General features: G+C 47.0%; 1 protein-coding gene across 1 annotated transcript in view; it reads left to right on the forward strand.

Moving 5' to 3' along the window:
- LOC149360724 (glutamate receptor ionotropic, kainate 3-like) overlaps positions 1-23,211 on the forward strand; it is a 505,094-nt gene that overhangs the window by 226,301 nt on the left and 255,582 nt on the right. The gene's annotated exons all lie outside the window — the stretch shown is intronic.

The following is a 23,211-nucleotide window of genomic DNA, read 5'->3' on the forward strand; positions in this document are numbered from 1 at the left end:
TAATTAGGAGCCATCGTTGCAGAAAACAAGCCCTCAGGGATTTCATGGCTTTAGTGCGTGGAATGTTTCTGTACTTGCAGAATTGTGCTTAGATCGATGTCTCAGAGAGAAGAGAACTTGAATGAAACATGTGGCTTGGGCCTCTTGAGATGGCAGTTAGAAATCATGTGCGGATTCCTTCGATTCTCGGCGTAATTTTTTATTGCTCCGAAACGCCGTGCACCAACAGTTGAGAAACTGGGTTTCAAAATGAGATCTCGATTTGCCTGCAAAGCACACTACTCACGCCCTCATAGTTTCTATCACTGCCGTGCTCACGATAAACAAGTTAAATAACCTGCAACTGAGCATTGTGTCGTTAAGACAAACACTGGCGAACATCAGCTGTCGTGGCAGTTGTCTTGCTGCTATGTAAATTCCTTGCCAGCCGTCGCAAAAAACCACCAGGCAAACATATCTGGCATGACGCATTTCGCCAACATTTAGCCACCATGCTCCATTTCATTTACCAGAACACAAGTCCATCGCAAGTGCTGTTCACCTTTCTACACTTACACACGTGTTTATCGTAAGCATGCACAGATGACGGCTTTAACGTAGCGAGATTCCGCATGATGTCTAGTACTCAGCAACAAAAGGTACTGAACAATCACGCGAAGTCAAGAAAAGCAAAGGTCTCAACGAAACATGACGACCGCAGGGGGCCTGTCGTAGGTAGAGAAGCTTCGCAAAAATTGGGGTATTTTCTGTTGTTACGATTTTAATCCTTCATCGACGGCTTTCCCGACGTCCGATAGACGGCGTCCACGGGCACCTCGGTCGGGCTCACAGCAGTCCTGTTGTCCTTTCTGATCGCGGAGAACACGGGAAGAGAATCTTTGCGTTTGATCACCTTTACGTCATGTGTCGAGACCGAGACATTGGGATCGGTTGTGGTAGGAGGCGGCGCACCCATAGGAGTGCCATTTGTCCGATTCTGTCGAGCGACGGTCGCGTTAACACTCCCCTTCGTGTCGCGTTTCCGGCCTTTTCTAGAGATGCGGGAATGCTTCGTAGTCACGTTTCGCGAAGCAACAGCTGTCACAGCCGGTCGTAAAGGTACTTTAGTCAAGACGCCGTTGTTCATGCCCGGTGAGGACAAGTCGACCGACACGTTCACCAGGAACCAACTGCAGTTGAGCTGTATTCCGTTGACGAACACGGTGCCGTTGACTATCTCGATAATGCTCCCGTTAAGAACGGAGCCGACAAGCGAGTTTCCGTGGATAACCGCCTTGTCGGCGTCGATACCGACGATGCTGTTATTCCCGCACAGGTCTTCCACTTCCGAAGGCATACCGATGGAAGAATGCTCAGCGGCGGGTGATGCCGCTGGCGTCGGCGCCGTCCCGAAGCCTCGCCGACTCACCCGGGGTGTGATGGGCAGCGTCAGTCCCGATCTTCGTGGCCGGCCTCGCTTCAGCTTGAAACCAAACTCCTCTATGGGCCGGAAGGAGATCTTCACCTTGCCGGTGTCTGTGAAGCTGTAGCTGAGTGCCGTGACGCAGACGACCCCGATGACGGCGATCATGGCCGTGATAGCGTACATGCCCTTGCGGGTCACGATGACCACGGGTCGGGGCCGCTGCTGCAGGACGTTCTCGTCCATGGCTGGCCGGGTTACTGTTGGTGTCTAGGCCATGTCGGTGGCGCTGCCTCCCGCGCCGGGGCCCGGGTTGGCTGGAGGTCGCGGCGGGGCTGCTCGCGGGCCTCAGGCAGGGTGCTTGTCGTCAACAAAGGCGCTTTCGACCGGCGGCACTAGGCTGCGACGGGCCGGCAAGCGCGTGCTGCTCATGGGGCATCGAGCCGCCAGCCTCCACTGATGATGCTGTTGCTGCATATGCCGATGGTGCTCAATTCCTCTTCTTTTCTCTTTTGACCCACTTCAATCTCTTCGTTTTCTTATAATTCCGAAGAGCTGCTTTACTGCGGAAAGGGAGCGCATGAAATTTTAAGGAACTCACTGCAAAGTGCTGCACCATTATAATCAGCCTGACTGCGCCCACAGGAGGGCAAAGGCCTCCCCCATGTCTCTCAATGAACCCTGTCCTTTTCCAGTTGTGGTCACTGTATCCCCGCAAACTTCTTAATCTCATCCGCCCACCTGACTTTCGGCCGCCCCCTGCTACGTTTGCCTTCTCATGGAATCTACTCCGTTACCCTTAAGGACCAGCGGTTTTTACGTCAAGAGTGGTTATATCAAAAACTTTCTCTTTCTTGGGTAATCTTCAGCCCTGGTACTGCCTTGAAATCTGTGATGAAAAGTACCGAGTCTTGGCGCCTATCATGGCACAATTTCCAGAGGTCCTACCTTCATGATGTAGCTGTGGGTCGCTGCTCACACAGTTTTGCGGCTGTGAGGCTCCAGCACGAGCCCTTCGGTAGTCAGGAAGGCTGACGTGCGGTGCCTGCGGAACAGCGCATCGCTCTCCAATTAAGCAGCAGAAGCTAGGCACTACGACGACATTTGAGACGTCTCAGCAACAAATACCATACATAGACGTGCGAGTAGTCATATAGCTATAACAAAAATGAAGAAGTTAAATCGTGATCTGAAATAAGAAGTGTTGTAACTAATCTCACGCACATCACCGTACTTCGGCGGTGCAAAAAAAAAAAAACGGTACTACACTGCAGAACTATTTTAAAGATGAGCTCCTAATTTTTTTTGTGATTACGTCTTTTGCAGCCCATTCGAAAAGTGTCCCATGTTTTGAAAGTGCTTAGAAAAAAGTAAAATCTTCCAGTAGCTTCCTTGTACGCTGCTTTGCGAGAAAGAAGTTACGAGAAGCACCCAATCGCATTCTGCATGGAATAAGGGTGGCTCTTGAACTACAAAGGATTAAGAGAAGTGTCCACGAGCGATCATACCTTAAGGAAATCTGTCGCAGCTTAAAAAGGAAGAGTGACGATGACGGCAGAAGCTTCCCTTGGAGTTAGACAGTAACGCTAAAAAGCGAAATGGTGCCAACTCTTCGCTATAGTAAAGTTGAATCCTTATCCTTGAGCGCAGAATATAGAAAAAATGTCTGTGGAGACATAAAATGCTTGGACGGTTAGCTAAAGCAAAAACAGTGACGCGTTAAGAAAAAGAAAAGCACAGGGTTAGCTCAAACATATTTCGTTGAGAAGCTGTCTCAAAGGGACGCTATGAAGAGAAATTTGTGGTTAAAGCAGTGAGTTGGTCGAAAACCTTCCATTATGATGCTAACAAGACATTCACAAACTGTTGGTTCTAACCGTTTCTTTGTACTACCAATAGCTTTACTCCTTTATTATGATTGTGTTCTTACAGAGTAGCTAGGCTTGTATGCGCTGATTTGCAACGTGACAAGAGTACTGCCGTACAAAGATTGTGTGTAATGCAATTAACTAGCTTTGAAGCCTAATGTGGCCCTTTGTAAACGCGCAACTTCAACCACAAAGAGCCAAACTAGAAGATTAAAGCCATCTCTGCATGCTTTCAAAAGAGAGCACATCGGAGGTTATCAGGGGGACTCGGTTATTGGAGGTGCGCACATTGGATATTTTAAAATGCTCAGCTGTACTTTTACGCTAATTAAAGTAGGCAGCCGAGGTGCCGGAGTATTAGTGACAGTTTAGATTGTATTTGGTAATCCATTCCCTTCGCTGTCTTCTACCTGTTCCTGTCAATGTCCATGACTAAAAGCTATAGAGCTGCATATGTGCACTAGCCACTCTGGTTCATTTAACTTTTTCGCGCTTGAATGCTTCCTCCTGTCGGGACATGCACCCAGAAACACGCCTGAGCCTGAGCTTTATGTATTCATTTTGTGTTTTGCCATGATGCCATATAGTAAGACTGTTACAGAAGCGAGGGTTAGTAATGAGCGAAGTTTTTATCAGCGAAGCATAAGCCGCACTGCTGGATGAGTCTTCTCGGACGATTGCTGACGAGCGCTGACGAGGATGCTTGCTGTAGGGTGAGGAGACTGTGGCACGTACACACGCACTCAGACACACACGCACTCACACACGCACGCATGCACACGGGCTCGAGTGCGCACACACGCACACTAACATACTGACAGGCGTACGCAAACACTGACGCAATAAAACCCAAAGGTCGCTCAGGTATGAATCTTCGTTTAAGCTGGTCGAACAACGCTCAGTGTGCTGCGAGGAATAGATTTTAATTAGCGACGCGCCTGGTTTCGACAAGGACGTGGTGCGTCGCGATCTATTATGCATTGCCTGGCGAGAATAGTGCATCGTCGACCTGAAATTCCTGCGGCGTCACCGAAGCTCACACTCTGTATTCATCTGTCCCCGACTCAAGCGTCGCCGTGGGATTGCTGCCGGCGTCCTCAGTTAAACACAGCAAAGCGCCCCACGGAACTCGGGGTCTGATTATATCGGGATGCAGCCATGCAACTGTTGGCATTTAGGCGCGATGTCGGAACTCTGAACACGCGTGAGTAATTTATAGAAGCTTCTGCGAAATTTGGAAGCTAAGTTTACGATTTTCCTCGCGTCGTGTGGCCGGTTCACGGCGCTTGTCCGAACTGTATTATGGCCGGCGAGTTCAGTAGCCAGAGTATTGTTTCCAGTCAACGTGACAAAAATCTCTAATAATAAATAAATAATCTAAATTATTCTCCAGTCGATAGCCAAGTAGGTTTTTAAGAAATATTCACTAAATCTTTCAGTAATGCCGGGAAGCCATGATGATTCTCCGGAGCCGCAAGGACTGTGCCTATTTTATGCTTTATCCCCCCTTAAACACGTTTTAGATGGTGTTTGCAGCCAGCGCTGGCGCGTCATTCTATTGAAAAATGCTTCCAAGAAATGGAGTCTCCTTTTAGGCCTGCAGTGTGACGCTAGTGGCACCCACTGCTGTCCAAATTACTTCAATTGTCAGCGCAACATATCACCGTTGTGAGTTTGGATGTGCCAAGGTTATAGACAGAGAGAGAGAGGGGGGGTTTATTGACGGTAAAGACAAAGAGATTGGCCGGAAAAATGAATATCTGGCCTGCTGCTCTGCACTGGGGAACGGGAAGAGGAGAAAAAGGGGTCGCGTTGGGCGATGATGATGATTGGAAGAGGCAGATGAAAAAAAAAAAAGGCGAGACATACTTGCTGACATTACAAAGGCGAGTCAAGGCTCGTATCGCTTAAAATGCGTGAGAGCGCTCGCGTCGCCTGTAGAGTTTTCGAACTATGTGGCCAAGCGCCGTGGATCAAATCCTCCAAGAGGCGCCTGGTGTCAAAAGACTTCAAAGTAGATCATAGTATGAGTCTTTTTCTTGCATATGCTGGGCACGCCACTAAAATATGCTCTACAGTTTCTAGCACGCCACATGTTTAACAGTCCGAGGAGTCCGCTTGTCCAATTAAGTGTGAGTACTTTCGCGTGAAGGTGGTGTTTAAACGTTTTAAACGTAACCTATGTATTAGGCATGCAATAGGCCGTGGTATTCTGTGAGGAAAGGAAAAGGCCATCGCCGGATCTAGCCGCGTAAGGCGGATGTGTCGAGTGTCTGGCAGGGCCCAGTCTCTAGCCATCGCACTCCTCATAGATCTCGAAAGGAGACGATTGGTGTCTGGTCTAGAGCACGGCACAGCTGTGCGCAGGCCATTGCTGAAGGCGCTCCTTGCTTCAGCGTCGGCGGTCCCATTTCCATCCAGTCAACAGTAACCAGGGATCCACTAGAACAACACCATACGGTGCCCTTTTTGGCTTTTTAGATCCGAAAATAAAGACTGTCTGTACTGTCCTGCAACATGCATTACAATACAAAGGGAAGTTAACGGGAACTTTATTTACAAAAGTAGAGAAAAAACGGCTGCGCTTAGCTCAGCCAACCCTGGTTATGCAAGTGAAAGTCATGCTTGCATAACTAGCGTGAAGTTACGCTGCGGCCTATTGCTGCACTGCCGCGAGTATGCAACAACGCTGTGAGCGCGAACGCATGCAGCCCGCATCTATCTAGCACCTCCGCCACGTACCTCAAAGCGCGATTGAGGGGGTTATAAGCCTTCCTTTCCTGAGTATCATCGCAGTCAAGAACGTTGTCAACGCCAACTCCAATAAACGCAATGAATGCCGCCGGCCTATAGTTGTCGTTAGCGGCTATTTAGCATTAATAAAAATAAAAATGGAAAAAAAAAGATGTTGCTAGGAACGGCATCTGACATCGCAACCTGAAGCACGTGAGCTGTAGCTAGCGGGAATTAATTGAGACGGCTAGGACAGGGAGAAAGAAAAATTACGAGGAACTTTAGCGGCTAAAGTGGCGAAAGGCGAAAGCCTGAGTGCTGCATTCTGCTACGCGATTGTTCACTGCACATTTTGTTGATGCATTAATTAACTGCCAATTAATGACGCTTAAGCTTCGCCTTTAGGAGTGGAACGCGACACCGTGTTGAAGCGCTGCCATGGAGTACAAGGAACGCTAGCACCCTTTCGGCGCGATGCGTTGCCCTTTGAACGCAACGCTTTTTGAGGAAACGAAATGGGGCTGCAATTTTCTGTCATCTCGGTGGACACCTGAACCACACAGTACAGGAAGGGAGGAGGTGTGAGTGAAAGAAGAAAGAGGGGCCGTAATGAACAAAATGAAAATTGTATTTGAGGAAAGGAAATTGCGCAGTAACTGTCTCACATATTTCGGTGAACACCCGTCAAAATTCGCGCGCGGTGATGTCACGACAATTTGGACCAATCTGAAACGCGGACAAATACGCCTTGCTCCTCGGTAAATTGGTTTTTGAGGAAAGGAAATGTGTCTGTCTCTCATATCTCGGTGGGCACCTAGAACTCGCCGTAACGGGAAGGAAGGAAGATGGGAGTGAACGAAGACACCGTATTCACTAGACGCACCTTTGTTCATTCCAAACCATCGAGCTGGCATTGCGGAGTGGTAGCGTGCTCGACTCGCACTCCGGAGACCGGGATTCAATTCCCAAGCTCGGCCAATTTCCTACTCGGTTTTATTTATTTATCTGGTCTGACTAGAAAGTTTAATTAGGCTAATTGGTTATGTAAGCAATCAACTAAACTCAGTCCAACTTACTAGGAGCATCACTATAGGATCAATTTAATTCGTTGCATGGTTAGTAGCCAAAGTACAATTGGCCCCGTTTGAAATTCGCGCACTGTGACGTCACGACCATTTCGACCAATTGAAAAGCGTGACATTTCTGTCGACAGCTCGTGCTTACAACGATGAGGCATTGGCTTCCGCCTTAAAAGAAAGGCAGGAGCAATAGAAGAAAGTATAGGTGTAGGGTCCGGCCTTTAGCTGCAGTGTCGCGTTTCTGCCACAATGTTTGCAATGCCAGCGTATGCAGCCGGCACCTGTCACTACCTCCACGTGGCTTGAAGTGCGACTGAGGTGTCCACAGTCCCAGGGGGCCAGTTATGCGCCTTTTCTTTGAAGCTTCCGCTCTTCATCGGTTGCGGCTGCTCGTTTAGCGCGTTTACGCTCGCCATCGATTGCTAAATCCCTCTCATGTTTACAGTGAACAGTGAACAGGCAGCGACAGTGAACAGGCAGCGCGCAACGGCCGCGGCGACGGCGGAGAGCGCGGTTGCAGCTGCTGTGGTACACGGGGCATGTTGCGTGGTTACTTACGCAGCTCCGCTCCTGCTGTTCAAGGTCATTCGTACAGACAGCGAAATCGCGCCGGCTAGTAAAGGTTTCGCTTTAAAAATCCACTAATAGGATATGAGAATGTCTTATGTACATGGCACTGTAACACAAGTAGGAAACCACTTGCTGTAACGCTTGAAGTAATGCTACTTTGTCAAAAGGTAAGACAATTTAAGCAACAATATACGGATAGAACTGCGGTGTGTACTGAAGGTACGCGCACGTACGTCACCGGCTCAAACTGCTCCTCCACCAGAAGAAAATAGCCTGTTGTACAGCTTTTCTAATTGCGTGAAAAGCAACTGATTGCAAGACAAAATTAGGTCTATGAGCGCAAGAATAAGTGTTGTAATGACAAGTTTTGTCCAGAAAAATATTAATATGCTGACTTCGACTAGTGAACGGATTCATCAGCTTTAAAAACGAAAGACAGCGCGCACCATGACACATTGTTGCCGAATGGTGTGTTTCAGATTTGTATCCTACAATGGATTTCTTGAAACCAGCGTTAGATTTTTGCAGGAAAACTAATGTCGATACCAATGTCGTAACAGAAACCATCTCAAACACTTAAACAGCAAGAAACTGGGTGCATTGTGGCATGCAGTTTCAAATTATAAGACGATGCCGGTACCACACCTGGCACACGAGCTCAATAAGTGCAAGCTAACGCACAGTTACCAGCCCTCGCTGACAGCCCTAAGTCATGATTTTATGCACGTGTAGTCTTGCAATATATTAATCGCTCAAATGCTCAGTGCACAAGGATGTTTTGTACTAGTGCCAGGCTACCTGACGGCGCCCCACCTTCGATCACCACCCCCCCTTCCCCCCCCCCCCCCCCCCCCCCCCCCGCGCATAGACGCGGCGCATAAGTTGTAAAGACTGATGACATCTAAGCACCGCGATATGAAAAAGCTTTTAGCTTCATAGCCTCAATAAGAATGCCGAGTATGCGAATTTTTTGTTCGTGGCAAATAACTGAGTTCTCTAGATGAAGAGAGATAAGGTTCTTTCGGCCTCGTCTCGAAGCCGCGGATCGGTTATGACAGCAACGTACTCGATTTTTCCGGAGGGGTTTTCATGCCACACTCCTTGATGTAGCCATGGACGTCATTGAGGCTTTCTGTAAGGCTAGTTCTTGATCCCCTGGGGACCCTGTATTGGTACACAGCGTTACATCGTCAGCGTGCACGGCAAAATTAAGACCGGGTACCGACGTTAGCACTGGCGGGAGGCCTGACATAACAATATTAAAAAGAGGCTGCGATATGACAACTCCTTGGAGACGCTGTTTTGGTTACGTTGCCATTCACCCTGAATATCCCCAACAATTACAGAGCAAGTTTTGTCCGCAAAAAAGGCTTTCACAGCGAGGTAAAGGTTCCCACCTATCTCCAATTCCTGGAGTTGATGAAGTATGGTCGAGTGGGGCATGGAATCAAACGCCTTTTTGACGTCTACCCAAACAACTACGCGTAGCTGTGCGCTCATAGAGTGAGCAGGGATGACGTTATGAAGCCTTCTGAGAGTATCTTGCTCGCAGAACCCTCGACGGAAACCTACTTGCATAGGGGACAGGCCATTGTACATGTCTAAGTATCATTTAGGTCCTCTAAGAGCCATACGTTCTATGCCCTTTAAAGGTTAGACGTTAGCGATATCGGCCTTAGGTCTTGTAATGTGGACTTGGATTGCCAGGTTTTAGGCTTGGTACCACAACTGATTCCTTCCAGGCAGGAGGGAACATCGCCGTTGGTCCAGTATTTGTTGATCTCTTACAACAGGGCAAGTTTATATGACCTCGCAAGGTTCAGGAGTGTTGGATATCGTACATCATCCGGTCCCGGGGCGCTATTATGGCTGGAATTGTAAACGGCCGGCTGCCTTCATTTCGTCTAATATTAAGGCTACGTCGTAATCCTTCGGTGTATATGACAGGGGGTCCGTGTGCGTGGCATCCACATCCTCAGGTTCGGCAAAAAAGATCTTGCGTGCTTCTGTAGCTAGCTCAGCCGGGGAGACATTCAATTTCAGGGCCATACCCTGGACTTTTTGCGTCCAAATATAGCTTGAAATATCTGCCAGGCCTTCGACAAGTTAACTCCTCAGTTCAGTGAGGGGCACAGAAGCTGCCTATCTTGAGTAGCGAGGTGCACAGTTTGCTGCTCAAGCTCTTGAGTAATGCGAATGAGAACGTGCATATGGTTGGATGTCCGGCCATATCGGCGGTAAGCCTTGTGAGCACAATGCCTACCATTCCAGACTCAAAAGGTGGGAGTCTGGCTTCGGGGCGTCGAATTTGAAAGCTTCGTTGTAGCTTTCTTCTTGGCATCGTTGATGTGAGTAATGAGCTCCTCTAATCTTGTGAGAGCGTTCACCTCACCCAACATCCTGCGGAAATCATCCCATTAGATGTGCTCCTCTGTGAGCGGCCAACTTTTACGTCGCGCCGTTTGTTCATAAAGCGAACGTCTTCTTGAGCTATCTGAGAAGTGCCTAAGCCCAATCTTGGTTCCTTTGAAAATTTAGAAAATGGAAAACTGAGATATCCTACCTGAGAATGGTTAGTTCCAGGCATGTCTTCCATGTAAAGAACAGAGAAGGGTTGGAGACAGGTATCGCCATAAACACTTGGCTGGAATCGTCATCACTCATGCCTGCTTCGGTGTCAAGCATATCGATAGATTGCGCCGCATAATCTGCGCCACTGTAGAGCGATTTAGCCGCGGCGTCTTGCCAAGGCTGACCAGGAGTCACGTAGGCGGCATCGGTGGTAGGCGTATCCGATGTATCCGGATGGTTTCCTGGAGCAGTCTTCAGAGCTGATGCGCTCAAACCGCTGTTCACAGGCGGCGAGGAACAGTATGATGGCGGTCCCATCCATTTTTGGAAGCCTATCCTAAAAACGTCCGGGCCAATAAGATTCAAGAAGTCGGAGCGATAAGAACGTGCGTCTGGACGTGACAGCTGCTTCCAGCGCCGCTTTGTCAGAAAAATCCGGCGTACCTTTGTACCGTTTATTCATGCTCGAAGAAAGCTGCCAGTACTCGGCTTTACCGTATTGTTTTTGACGCCAGACTGGTCTATGCTGATCTCGACTGGTCGCAGCCAAGCGCCAATGCTTCCACGTTTTTCCTGGTCGTTGTCACTATGGTGCCTTCTGTGGATGGTTTATTGCATGCTTTAGGGCGCGGCCCAGAGAGGAAGGCATACTGTTCGACGACCGCCGAGCAGGCTTGTTGCTGGAGTCACTGCCCAGGCATTCAGTTCTTTGTGGCGAAATGAAAGTCAGCCCCAATAGAAGTTTCTTTCGGAAGAATTTCAGCGTGTTCCTGACTGCAGGACTGTCATTATCACTACGTGACAGTATGCTATGAAGCCAAAGCAGCCGTGACAGAGCCGCTGAAGAGGGAAGATGAAATACAGATGTTTATTTATCAAGTCGCTTTCCATATGACGGCTCGATGTCTACATTTAGTTATGACGTATTTGAATATAAAGAGAAATATGGGAGGTGTTGCATGCGAAAAGCACCCCCCCCCCTTCCCCGTCCCCGGCACACTATACCACATGGATACCCTTCGCTTAGCAAGGATAACCAGCGAGTTCTGCCCGGAGAGGCAAACCACACTGTGGGATCTTTCTACCTATCGAATGTGAGCAAGGCTGGGTGGAAGGCCGCGTGGCAATTCAGTTATCGATGAAATTCGTCGCTCTTGTGACGTGAACGGAGAAAAAAATACTTCATTTTCATTGCCTCGATCATTTAAAAAAAGAAAAACCGTAGGAGATTCTTCCATATATGCCTACGGCCAAGCTTCTACAACCGGCGTGTTGTGCTGGAATCTCTTGGTCGATGGTGTCCTTGGAAATTATTCACAGCATGATTTCGTTCGAACGCGCGATTCTTTCACTGTTTCTTTTACCACGATGCAACGAGATGCCTGATACAAATGTGGTCTAATGCCAAGAGAAAGCACAAAAACATCGAAAAGCAAGTTTTTCAAAGTTTGTTGTTTTTACTGGCGTCCAGTTCTGTGGTTAAGTGCACAACCTCACAGAAGCGATGCCGTAATGTAAGCTCGCAACGTCAGAACGTTTCTGTTACACGTTTCGTCTTGTCGGACACTGCGAGTTGCAGAGAAAACGTGCCTCGCGCACGTTCAGACCCAACAAATTTTTCAGCAGATTTGCACGGCCCGAGAGATCCATACAGAAACCGACAAAATTTCAGTAGTTGTGGTGGTCAGACCTCGAACTGGCTGCCACTTTGGGGTTTTTTCTTCTGTATTTTTGTGCCCTGCTTTTTTTGGCCCCGTCTTCCTTAACGTCGTTTCAGTCGCGGCCTCGTTCGCTCGGAAGTGTCGTGGCAATGTGTAACCGCCGTGAAAACTGCTGCAGGGGTTCTGCGCGTCGCCCAGCTTACGACTGTTTGCGCAGACAAATGGGGAGATTTAGTTGCACTCGCTTTTCCGCAGTACGACCACCGCTTCCCTTCTCTCTCTCTTTCCACTACAGAGGGAAGCGTGCTCAAACGAGCGTAGTGGGTTTGCGCAGGAGGCATCCCATGACCAAGCGGCTCGTAAACCTAAACGACGGTTTGCGCCTGCGTGCCAGTGACTGCGACCTCCAGCTCCACTACGGAGCGTCGGGGTGTAAAAGTGAAAAAGAAGAGGAACGAAGAGAAAAAAGGAACTAATTTCCAGCCACCGCTGAACATCCCTGCGTCGTATTGTTTTTGTAAGGTTTTTAGAGCGGGTAGTGGGTGAAAAACTTTACGATGAGAAATTATAGGAAGTCTCTGAGGGAGTACAGTTGTCATGGTGGATGGAAAAAGTTTTGCAAATTCGGTGGAGATACAAAGTATTAACAGTGTGCGTAGTAGTTTCCAGCAGAGCGTCAGCAAGATTGTAGCGGGCTCGTCGCTACATCTCCTTGTGGGAACATCGTTATAGAGTAGAGTTGTGCTTATAGCGCTGCAGAATGTCGCAACAGCACGCCTGGTATAACGCGATGGTAGAGCTGTGATGTACTCCTAACGTAAGAGGGTGCGCTTTGGTTCTAATAGAAAAAAAAAACACTTGGGAGCGACGAAAACGTAGAAGAGTTTATTTTTAATGGCCGCCTACGTAAAAAAAACAAAACAAAAACATGTGGGCTGCTCGTGTTTCCCACGTATGTGCTCTTCTAAGGTCCGTATGAAACGACATACATTCCTCCCTGCTTCTAGGCAGCGGTTTTATTATCCGGTGTTTATTTTGGTTTTCTGTGCATCACCGTTTAAAATATGTGTAGAGGTGGAGCGTTAGTACGTAGGCTGGGGAATGAAAACTTCCGTACTACTTAAGCTCGTGAAATTCTTGTGTGACACACAGCTGTCCTGATTACACTGCTGAAAAGGCATACATGTATTGTTGCAGCCCACGTTAAAAGCCTTGTTCGGGATAAGAGCGACGTGGCCGGAGAAATGGATGGTGATGGAAAGAATGCTGTACAAGTTTATTTACATTTTGTACAATGAAACGAAAAGGTCTCGGCCACGCTCGTTGCCCAGTTTTATAAAACTCTCCGTCCCTAAAGTCCCTAAATGGAGGACAGCCTCGCTGAGAAGGGAGTGCACTTTCACGTGCACTTTTTGCGCACAATATCGCACTCCCGCCCTTAAGGACACACCCCTCGTCATGTTGAGGCTGATAGAGAGGAAGATGGTGTGGAAGCAACTCGACAGCAGTAAGTTAGCAGGTGATGGCTGGTGGCAGACGCGTGTTGCCGACACTTAATCTTCATAACACCAGCCGCGCAAGGCAAGTGCACGGGGGGATAACCGCCGGAAATTTTTCCTTTCTCTGAAGACATGGCCCCGATGAATGGGGATAAGGCGCTGCCGCTCGCCGCTGCCGGGCAAGGCACGCCCAAGATACACCGGAAACTAGGCCTTTTGTGTCCAGAGTTCAGCGCGACGCTCTTAAGCGTTGACGACGGCTGCAGTGTCACTCGGACAAACACGGTAATCGGACCCAGATTACAGATGGGTCCAGTTGACACCCGTAGCAATATTTCACAGTTAGACATATGGTGCACAGGCAAAGGTGTGCTCGCTGCTTCCAGAGGAGACTTGTTGACGCCGCCGCAGCTGAGGCTACGCCGGGACCCGACATCGTGTGCTGATCCCTCTTGGTTGGCGATCATGGCCTGATCATAGCAGTATATAAATACGATGCTAGCCGCGTGCTCTCTATTATCTTCATGAATACCAAGCTATAGCATGTTATTTATAGAGTCAGCTGAAGAAATAAGAATACAACGAGTTCCTTAGCCCAAGCCCTCGGAGGGCGGTGGGAGATTCACCCTTCGCCGCACTATAAAAGAGGTCTACCTCGAGCTCCGCCTCGACAAACGCCTTTACTCTCCCCCTCATCCATCACTCAAGGTGCCGGATGCTCGCCTCGTTCGGCACATCCAGATGAATGCAGTCATCACCTCGTCCCGCCATTTTCTCTATCGCTATCGATCGGACCCTTCCTGTCCCAACTGCCCCTGTATCTATGCGGACCTGGCCCATTGCCTCTTCTATTGCCCGGCTGGTCAGCAGTCGGGTTCTCACCGCCACCATCTCTATCCATCACCACCTGGCTCGACTGGCTTAGCGCTGAAGGGGAGGAAGAACAGCGACTTCTGGTCGCCCAGGCGGTCGACATGCTCGGCCTGTAAATTATGGTCCAATAAACGTCGTCTACTACTACTACTACTACTACTACTACTACTACTACTATGCTACTACTACTACTACTACTACTACTACTACTACTACTACTACTACTACTACTACTACTACTACTACTATACTACTACTATACTACTACTACTACTACTACTACTACTACTACTACTACTACTATACTACTACTACTACTACTACCACCACCACCACCACCACCACCACCACCGCCACCACCACCACCACCACCACCACCACCACTACCGCTACCACTACTACTACTACTACTACTACTACCACTACCACTACCACTACCACTACTACTACTACTACTACTACTACTACTACTACTACTACTACTACTATACTACTACTATACTACTACTACTACTACTACTACTACTGCTACTACTACTACAACTACTATACTACTACCACTACTACTACTAATAATAATAATAATACTACTACTACTACTACTACTACTACTACTACTACTACTACTACTACTACTACTACTATACTACTACTACTACTACTACTACTACTACTACTACTACTACTACTACTACTACTACTACTACTACTAATACTAATACTATACTACTACTATACTACTACTACTACCACCACCACCACCACCACCACCACTACTACCACTACTACTACTACTACTACTACTACTACTACTACTACTACTACTACTACTACTACTACTACTACCACTACCACTACTACTACTACTACTACTACTACTACAACGAGTTTGTCCTGCGCAGTTTCAACTCATTCCTTTCGATAAAGTATGCTCCATTTTATCGAAACAAAAACAGTGCATAGACTGGAGTTGCAAAGAATGGGCTCGACAACCACCGCGTTCACTGGAAACGCAGAAGCCACTGTGTACACCGCGAAAGCCGTATTCCATATCTTTCACAGAGAAGTTCCCTAACACGAAACCTGAACCAGCTTTTCTCACAAACTCAAGGCCGTGCCTTGAGTGCTCAGAAACTTCCAATCACTGTTCGACTACACCTTTTGTTTAAAGGAGAACTACACCACTTTTTCATAATTGCGTGGTATTCAAGGATAAAAATGTATATCGGCTGTCGGTAAAGTATGCCAAATGTTTTTGCGTTAGCTTATAAAATAATGACGAAATCGTAAATATGAAGCGGCTCCTCATAGCACCGCATGACTGCTGCTCGGTATGACGTCACCGGTGGAAGATTGCAAAGTTGATTGTTTCCCAGCGCAACGGCAAATGACCAAAGAAGGCAAGATAAAGAACAAACACCGCGTTGCGTTCGTACACATTACAAGGGCCCTTAGCATTTTGCCTTCATCGAAATGCGACCGCCATGGCCAGTATCGAACCCGCGTCCTTTGAATCAGCAGCCGAGCACCATAACCATGGAGCCACCATCACGACTTGTGTGCGCGCGTGCGTGTGTGTGTGTGTATGTATGTATGTATGTATGTATGTATGTATGTATGTATGTATGTATGTATGTATGTATGTATGTATGTATGTATGTATGTATGTATGTATGTATGTATGTATGTATGTATGTATGTATGTATGTATGTATGTATGTATGTATGTATGTATGTATGTATGTATGTATGTATGTATGTATGTATGCATGTATGTATGTATGTATGTATGTATGTATGTATGTATGTATGTATGTATGTATGTATGTATGTATGTATGTATGCATGCATGCGCGTGCGTGTGCGTGCGTGCGCGTGTGTGTGTAAAGTAAGGAAGGTCTTTCTAGCTCTACACCAGCGAATGAAAACAACTCAATTTTACACTTGTAGAGTGTGATTCTTTATAAAAATGTTCAGAAGAAAAGGCGCCATCACTCAGCAGAAAGACGGAAAGTGCACGGACAGGACACGAGCAAGGTCTGTTTACAGCGCGGAGTATATATTTAGTGTATCAAGAACTGTCGACTAGATGAAGTTTCTCTGTATGGTAACAACCCTGAAATAAGCGTGCCACAACTGCTCGTTTTGCAAGAGTTGCCAAGTGTTCCGTTCTGATGCCTACGTACGTCATCTGCACACGATAATTCCTTAGTATTAGCCTAGTTTAAAAATACGACACCTTGCACAGAAGCCTGGCCGCATAAAAGGGTAAAACTGGGTGCGACAGTACTTTAAGCTCTTTTTGTGTGTTTTAGGGTTGATATTCTACGCAAACAGCTTCAATCAGCGTACAATCTAGGCTCACAAAAGCTTCTAGAGATACAGAGCTTCTATCTTTCAAAGTGGGCGGAAAGAAAATAACGCAGGGCTCAGGAGCGCGCTTTCGGCACAGGAGAACTTCATTTGCCTCGTGGAGTGGGGTTCAATCCTTTCAGGAAACATTGCCTTGATCACCTGCCACCTATTTTCTTGTTCGGTCTCGCGCGAGCAGATTTCAGTCTCCCAGCAGCAGAGCCATGAATATCCTCGGATAGGTAAACAGGGCTGTCGCCAACGCTAATCCGATTACGCTTAAAACAACGCTTGCTCTTGGTATATCTGCCCTGCTAGCAGTGCCTGGAAAACTCTCAGGTGCTATTCTTAGCATTTTTCTCGCAGTTTGGAGAACACGTAAGACGCTCAACGATAAGGCCTCACCATCTAAGACCTTTAAGTAACAGCTGAAATGCATGTCGACCACCTGCGTCCTTTTCATTTCAGGGCGGAAAAGCGTATTACCAACTTGTTCAATTATGAGTGCTTTGCACTTTTGTACGTATTCGTTGATCCAAAAAAACATTTGAAAGTCAGAGAGGATCTGCCATTTTAGGCCGCTGGCACGCTATGCCCTTTATGCGATGGAAGCCTGCGCAATAAAATGGAATTCTAGCTTTTTCCATCCCCTAATAATGCTTTCATTCCTGGAGCAAACAAAGAAAAAAACTTCTAGCTCGAGTCACTCTTCTCTCATTATCATTCAACTGGTGTATTGGCCTTCGACCATGAGAGAAATACGATAAGCCGTAAACTTCGTTATTCTGCTGAACTGAAGTGCAGCCATGCAACTGGCGTAAGCATTTTTTTCTGTTGTTGAATTATGGGCTCTTGAGAGCTCGTCGATTTACCGATAGTGGCCGCCAATAGCCGCCAGTTTACATCGTTTGTGCGAATTACGAAGAGCTGAAAAATCGAACAAAATATGAGACAAAGTGGCACATCTGCAGGATGCATTTCATGCATTCAATATGAGCCGGACGAACCTTTGCGAGAGATGGTCACTTTGAATGCTGTGGAGGTACATCACAACGAATCCAAGAAAGCGCAAAATATCGAGCGCACATGTAGAGAATCTAAAACTATATCAGCGCGAAGCTCTTCTCTGGAGAAGACGCTCATAGTCAGGACCAATATGAAAGGGACTTCCTGGTTGAACTAGTAAAAGGCAGCGGCATTTGTTACTCAGCTTTGTACAACAATTCAAATTATGTTTTTACGAAACAGAGCTGAATCTCACTCACAGAGGTAAAAAATTTGGCCGGCCTTCGTTTCAAGGCGAATACTGTGTTCGCAATTTTCAATAAATCCGGACCTAAATTTCATAAGCATTTACATATTGAAGATTCTGTGCCTCTTTTTTAACAATAATATATTAATATCACGTATTTATGCTTATTAGTTTGGTGACTCAAATATCAACTCCGATTTTGTCTGTCACACTGGATTATGTTAATTGCAACGGAACAGGAAATACTATTCCTGAAGACTGACTTAATGAGCTAATTCGCTTATGGAGTTTTAAGCACCTTTCAAGATGCTCTTTCTTCATAAACCCGTACTACTGCGTAATTACTGACTTGATGCAAAGGTAATAACTGTGCCGGAATTACCGTAAAATTTGGCCATGAAACAAAAACAACTGATGAGACTGAGGTCTGTGCTCTATAGCTTTCATCCCGAAGAAAATTTTGGCCTCAAATTGGTCGCATACGAGAAACCGACCAACAGACTGATTCATAATTTTTTGTATATCCTTACTGTGCATGGGGCCAGGCGATCAACACGAAAAGCAACGTTAGGGAGCGTATACTGCCACGTTTTTCTTTCATTTTGGTGTTCTGTCATTGTTTTCATCTACCACGGCCTACACAACCCAGAAACCGAGACAAATGTGAGAGATCCAAAATAAAGGAGAACGAAACTAAGCGTTGCAACATACGACCGCAGACATCAATGAAAACTAAACATTCTGCAAGAGGGCGCAAACAGGTAGCCGATTATTCCGAAAACGCACACCATACACTCAACATCGAAGAAAGTACTTTCTTCAGAACCAAAACAAATTTTCAAGAAAGGCTCTTACTGGAACCTTAGCTTGTTCTAATGACCCCAAACAATGCCAACCGTAAAACGGGAAACTCCCCACGCCCCCTGTACATACGCAGAAGAAAAGCCACCAGCGACCAACACCGAGAAGCCCGGCAGCGTGACTCACAGCCTTAACCACCAGTGTCTACGTCCTCTCCTCCTACCGACCACTGAACATCACAGCATTCCCCCTTTCCGCCCCACCATGTATGTACCCTAATACGCTAGCCACAGACCCAAGAAGGGTCACTGGGGGCTGTGGCTAGCGTTGGGTTTAAAATAAAATAAGTTATGGTTCGAGATGTCTGGCAGTTTACTCTACAGACACCAATGACACGCTCATAAACTGATGGTGCTTGTAGGCCGGTGTTTTCTTGTTTCCTTCCCCGTACCCTCCAAGACCGGTGTCCGTGTAGGATTTTATATCACCGGGGCTGCGTGCTTTCGCGGCTGACCCGTATGAAAATGGAAGCCCGAGCAACCTTTGTTTCGAGAAGAACTTCTGCGTCACACGCAGTTCCTTCCTCTTCACCCCGTTGGACCCCCGACCCTAGTGCTTGTCTTGCCAATACGCACGCATTGCCTCTTATTTTCAACCTTTTATTCCAACTTGCTCACTTAAAGCTGAAATGTACATTGTGTGTTAGTAAATGTAAACAGGGTCGGTGTCGCATTGGCCATTGCAGTATGATAAGTGTTACGTATGGATTAGTCCATGAAATGCAGTAAGCTATTCTTTTATCCACGCAGATTATCTTCTCTGCTTGTACTTTTAAACATACGCGGGTGCTCCTGTGCAATCCAGCAGTTAGTCTTACATAGATAAGGTGGTCTTTTAATGAAGGCTACGCATCCCAGTCAGGTTTTACTGGGGATTACGTGTTTCGCAACTTTTCACGTGAGCACAGGTGTTCAGGTGCAGAGAAAGAGGCATTGGTTTGTGGGCCAGTCACATGCCAACTGAGCGGACGGTCTGGCGATACCTAGCTAACAAGGGAGAGCAGCGGAGCGAAGGAATATAAAATGTAAACACATAACATATTTCATGCATTGAAAACACGTCAGCTGCCTTCCAGCCAAGCTATATGTCTCTCCAGTTGGTGCGATGTAAGCCCGTTATTGAGTGCCTTTAGGAATCTGTCGTTCTTCACCTGTCCCTTCTATACGGAATACGAGGACATCCAGGGTCGTCAGCGAATTCTTTCTAGTAAAATGGTACTGTTTTACTAGAACAAACGAAGCAACTTGTTTTCGCGACTGCACCTTGTGGAAATACTAATTTCTCAAAGAGCTCGCGCTCAAAACACGGAAGTTAGGTTGGTCTCTCGGGAGAGAGTGCCGACGCTTTATGAATATGCTAGTGCCCCTTGTGGGGTGGGCGGTACTGTTCAAGATGAAATGCGGCACGCGCTCCCGGCGCTCTACTAAGGCGAAATCCGCGATGCATATAACATGTAGAGTTCTCAATTCTTAGGAGAAAAATAGGTGCAGATTCTGAAATATGCTCTGTAGCAAACCTGTGCGAATGAAAAAACGGCGAAGCAAATGATATGCAAGTCACGGTAGCTACGCTTTTTCCTCTGTTTGGAAACGTGATGTGCTTCCGCATTCCGCAATTCTTATGCTATACTTTTGTTTTCAATGTTGCGAAGCAAGTTCAGCCATGCCCCTTCAAAGCTGTGAGTGTATATAAGATGTTATGAAAAGCGTAACACAGGATTAGCCTTTATGCGTACCTGTCTCCACGAAGACAATATTTTTGAGAGCCTTGAAGATACCAGCCGCTGGAAGCGAACGGAGCTAGGAACTGATCCCCAGCCAGCGCGCCCCTTAGAGTGACCTGAGAGCGCTAGATGTTTTGCTTTTACAGAAGTTGAAAAAACCTGCCGTGTAGATACTTGATACGAACGCTTTATCGGCCTGAGAAGGCTCTCAGTAACATTTACACCAAGGATACCGGTGTAAATTTATTTCTGTTAGCTCCTATGGTGTAGGAGAACAAGGAGAAGGAACAGCTTTATTTTAAGAAAAGAAGGTCCTCAAGGGTGGGCTCCTAGTTCTCCAATAGTCCACAGGCCTGGGCTGCACAGAGAGCTTTGTCAATTAGCCATGTTTGGGCAACTGGTTCAGCAGCTGGTTGGGCAGCTGGTTGAGCAGCTGGCAAAGCGGCCTCCCATGTGAAGGGGATGGGTTGGGTATGGGGGAACTGCCATGGGTTGGGGCATTCCCACAGGCAGTGCATGGCGGTGTCATTGACAGCACCACATTTTGAGCAACGCGGGAGGGTCAGGGTAGAATGGTAGCTATGAAGGAGGTAAGGAGAGATGTAGCAGTTTGTCTGCAGTCGCCACGTGACCACAAGGGACGACCACCACAACGAAGCGCCTTTTGGCCATTTCTGAGTCTAAACTGCATGTTTACGATTCCTCGCATTCGGGTTAGGTGGAGCACGTCTTTTACGGAAATGTTCTGATTCATGAAAGAGATTATCATATCCCAGGATAATGAAACCGAGTATCAACGTCATCTGTGAGTTTTCATCGGTGGCTATCTAGAGCAAGCGCAGCAGCGTTCCATATTCAATCTTGAATACTTGCTGGTCTGCTCGCGTTACTCAAGTCGTGTTCTCCCCTGCCTCACGCAAGCCAAGGTGTTTTCCGGCTCAAGATGCTACCGTCCTGGGGAATTCAAACTCTGTTCTTGAAAGGTTAGAGCCTGGGCGCCGCTCTGAAGTGCCGTCTGATAACTCTGCGCTTGGTGCCCTATCTAAACAGCAGGTGCTTCTCTATACGTGTCCAATGAGTGCCCTCGCACGTAATTTTCCTGGACAACGAGATGGCGGACACCCTCGTCCATGCAGCGCTGTATGGAAATCCATCAAGCAGATTCCCTAAGTATGTCAAGAGATTTTCAAAGGAACGGTGGCCAGCCATTTCGGTTCCATATGGCGTCCCCCCTATCAGTCATGTGTGACTTAGGGTCTAAGATACCTCAAGCCATTTGACTACATCATATTTGCAAGGGGTTAAGTTCGCCCACCAGTGTCGACGCATAAGTCGGGTGTCACATTGTGTCCGCTTTCTTGTTAATAAGTTGTGTGCGATGATGCAGTACATTCTCTTATGTACTACCGATAATACAACGTGGAGAGTTATGTCTTATTCGCTTCCCTCAAGGTCGCAGGAGCGCCACACGGCTCATTTCAAGACATTCATTTGCCCGTATAGAAATCAGCGTTATAGGAAGAAGTTTTCCGCCTTCTGAAATTCTTTCAAGGCAGTGATGTTGACTGAGAAAGTTGACAGAAGTTTGGTAATTATGGTGAGTTTTTGTGTAGTTCTGCCAGGCCACAGATCTGTGCCTCAAACTCTCGCGTTTAAATGATATTTAGGCGTCGCTACAGTGCAGCATTTGCCAGCAGAATAATTGGTACGCTAACAGCACCAGTAAATTACAACCACCTCAACACCGTGAGCACGAAGGTGCACCAGTCACATTATGTAGAGGAAATTATAAATTCAGCTGTGCGGCTAATTTATTTACTAATATGATCTCAAGAATTATGATCAGTAGAGTGTACGGTTCTTTCCTGATGATCGTCAAGCTACAAAATCATGCCGCATTGTGGTGCCGCCATCGGATGCTGACTCATTTGGGCAAGTGTGCGCGCCTCGTAGTTGTCTCTGCTGTAGAGAGAAATTGGTTTCTCTACTCAGTAATAAATACAAGAGAAAGAGAGAGAAAGAGAGTGGGAGGAATCTTTGATGTTCATTAGAGCAGAAAGGTGGGCAGCAGTAAGTCTGGCCGACTAGGGAAAAGACCGCACGTAGCCGCCATCGACGTATTCACTTTCTACGCCGCCGAATTTATAAAAAAATCACATCACAGTTATAATTCTAAACTTTATCCAAGTTAATGTTTGCTGTTTTCTGCGGTTTAAATTTGCATGCGAAGTAAAAGATCGTCGAGCACGGGAGAACGTGCTAACGTCTACTGCTGTGAATATAGAACAATAAAAAAAATGAGCCGAGGTATTGCGTTTAAACCGGTTGAAAAGATTGCAAAAAAAAATCGTAGTCTGTCACTGGTAGCATATCCGAAAATTTGAACAAAGAGCAAAGTTTCGCCCTCCCCTCTAGTTCTGTAGTGCCTATTTTAAGAGACAAGAACAGAAAAGATTACAGAGTTCGCTTGAGCCCTTATTTAATATCTTTCGGCTTTTTAGAGGTAAGTGGATGGGGACCCTTGTTGCGAAGGGAGCTAACGCTTTGCACGTGCCGTTTTCTATGAAATTCCAGCACCTGAAAACAGCGAACGGCTGCTGGTACAAATATGATTTTGCATACAGCGCATCCTGGACTTCTACAATTTCGCGAATGGCAAGCATAGCAGTCTTTGAGAAATACGCCATCCACTGAGGGCTCAGGCAGCAAAGTGAACCAAGTGCATTTCCCTGTCATACTACTTTGCTTAGGAGAACACTAATCGCCT

Source organism: Amblyomma mixtum, chromosome 2 (genome assembly GCF_055824585.1).
Source record: "Amblyomma mixtum isolate Tamu chromosome 2, ASM5582458v1, whole genome shotgun sequence".
NCBI classification, from domain to species: Eukaryota; Metazoa; Arthropoda; class Arachnida; order Ixodida; family Ixodidae; genus Amblyomma; species Amblyomma mixtum.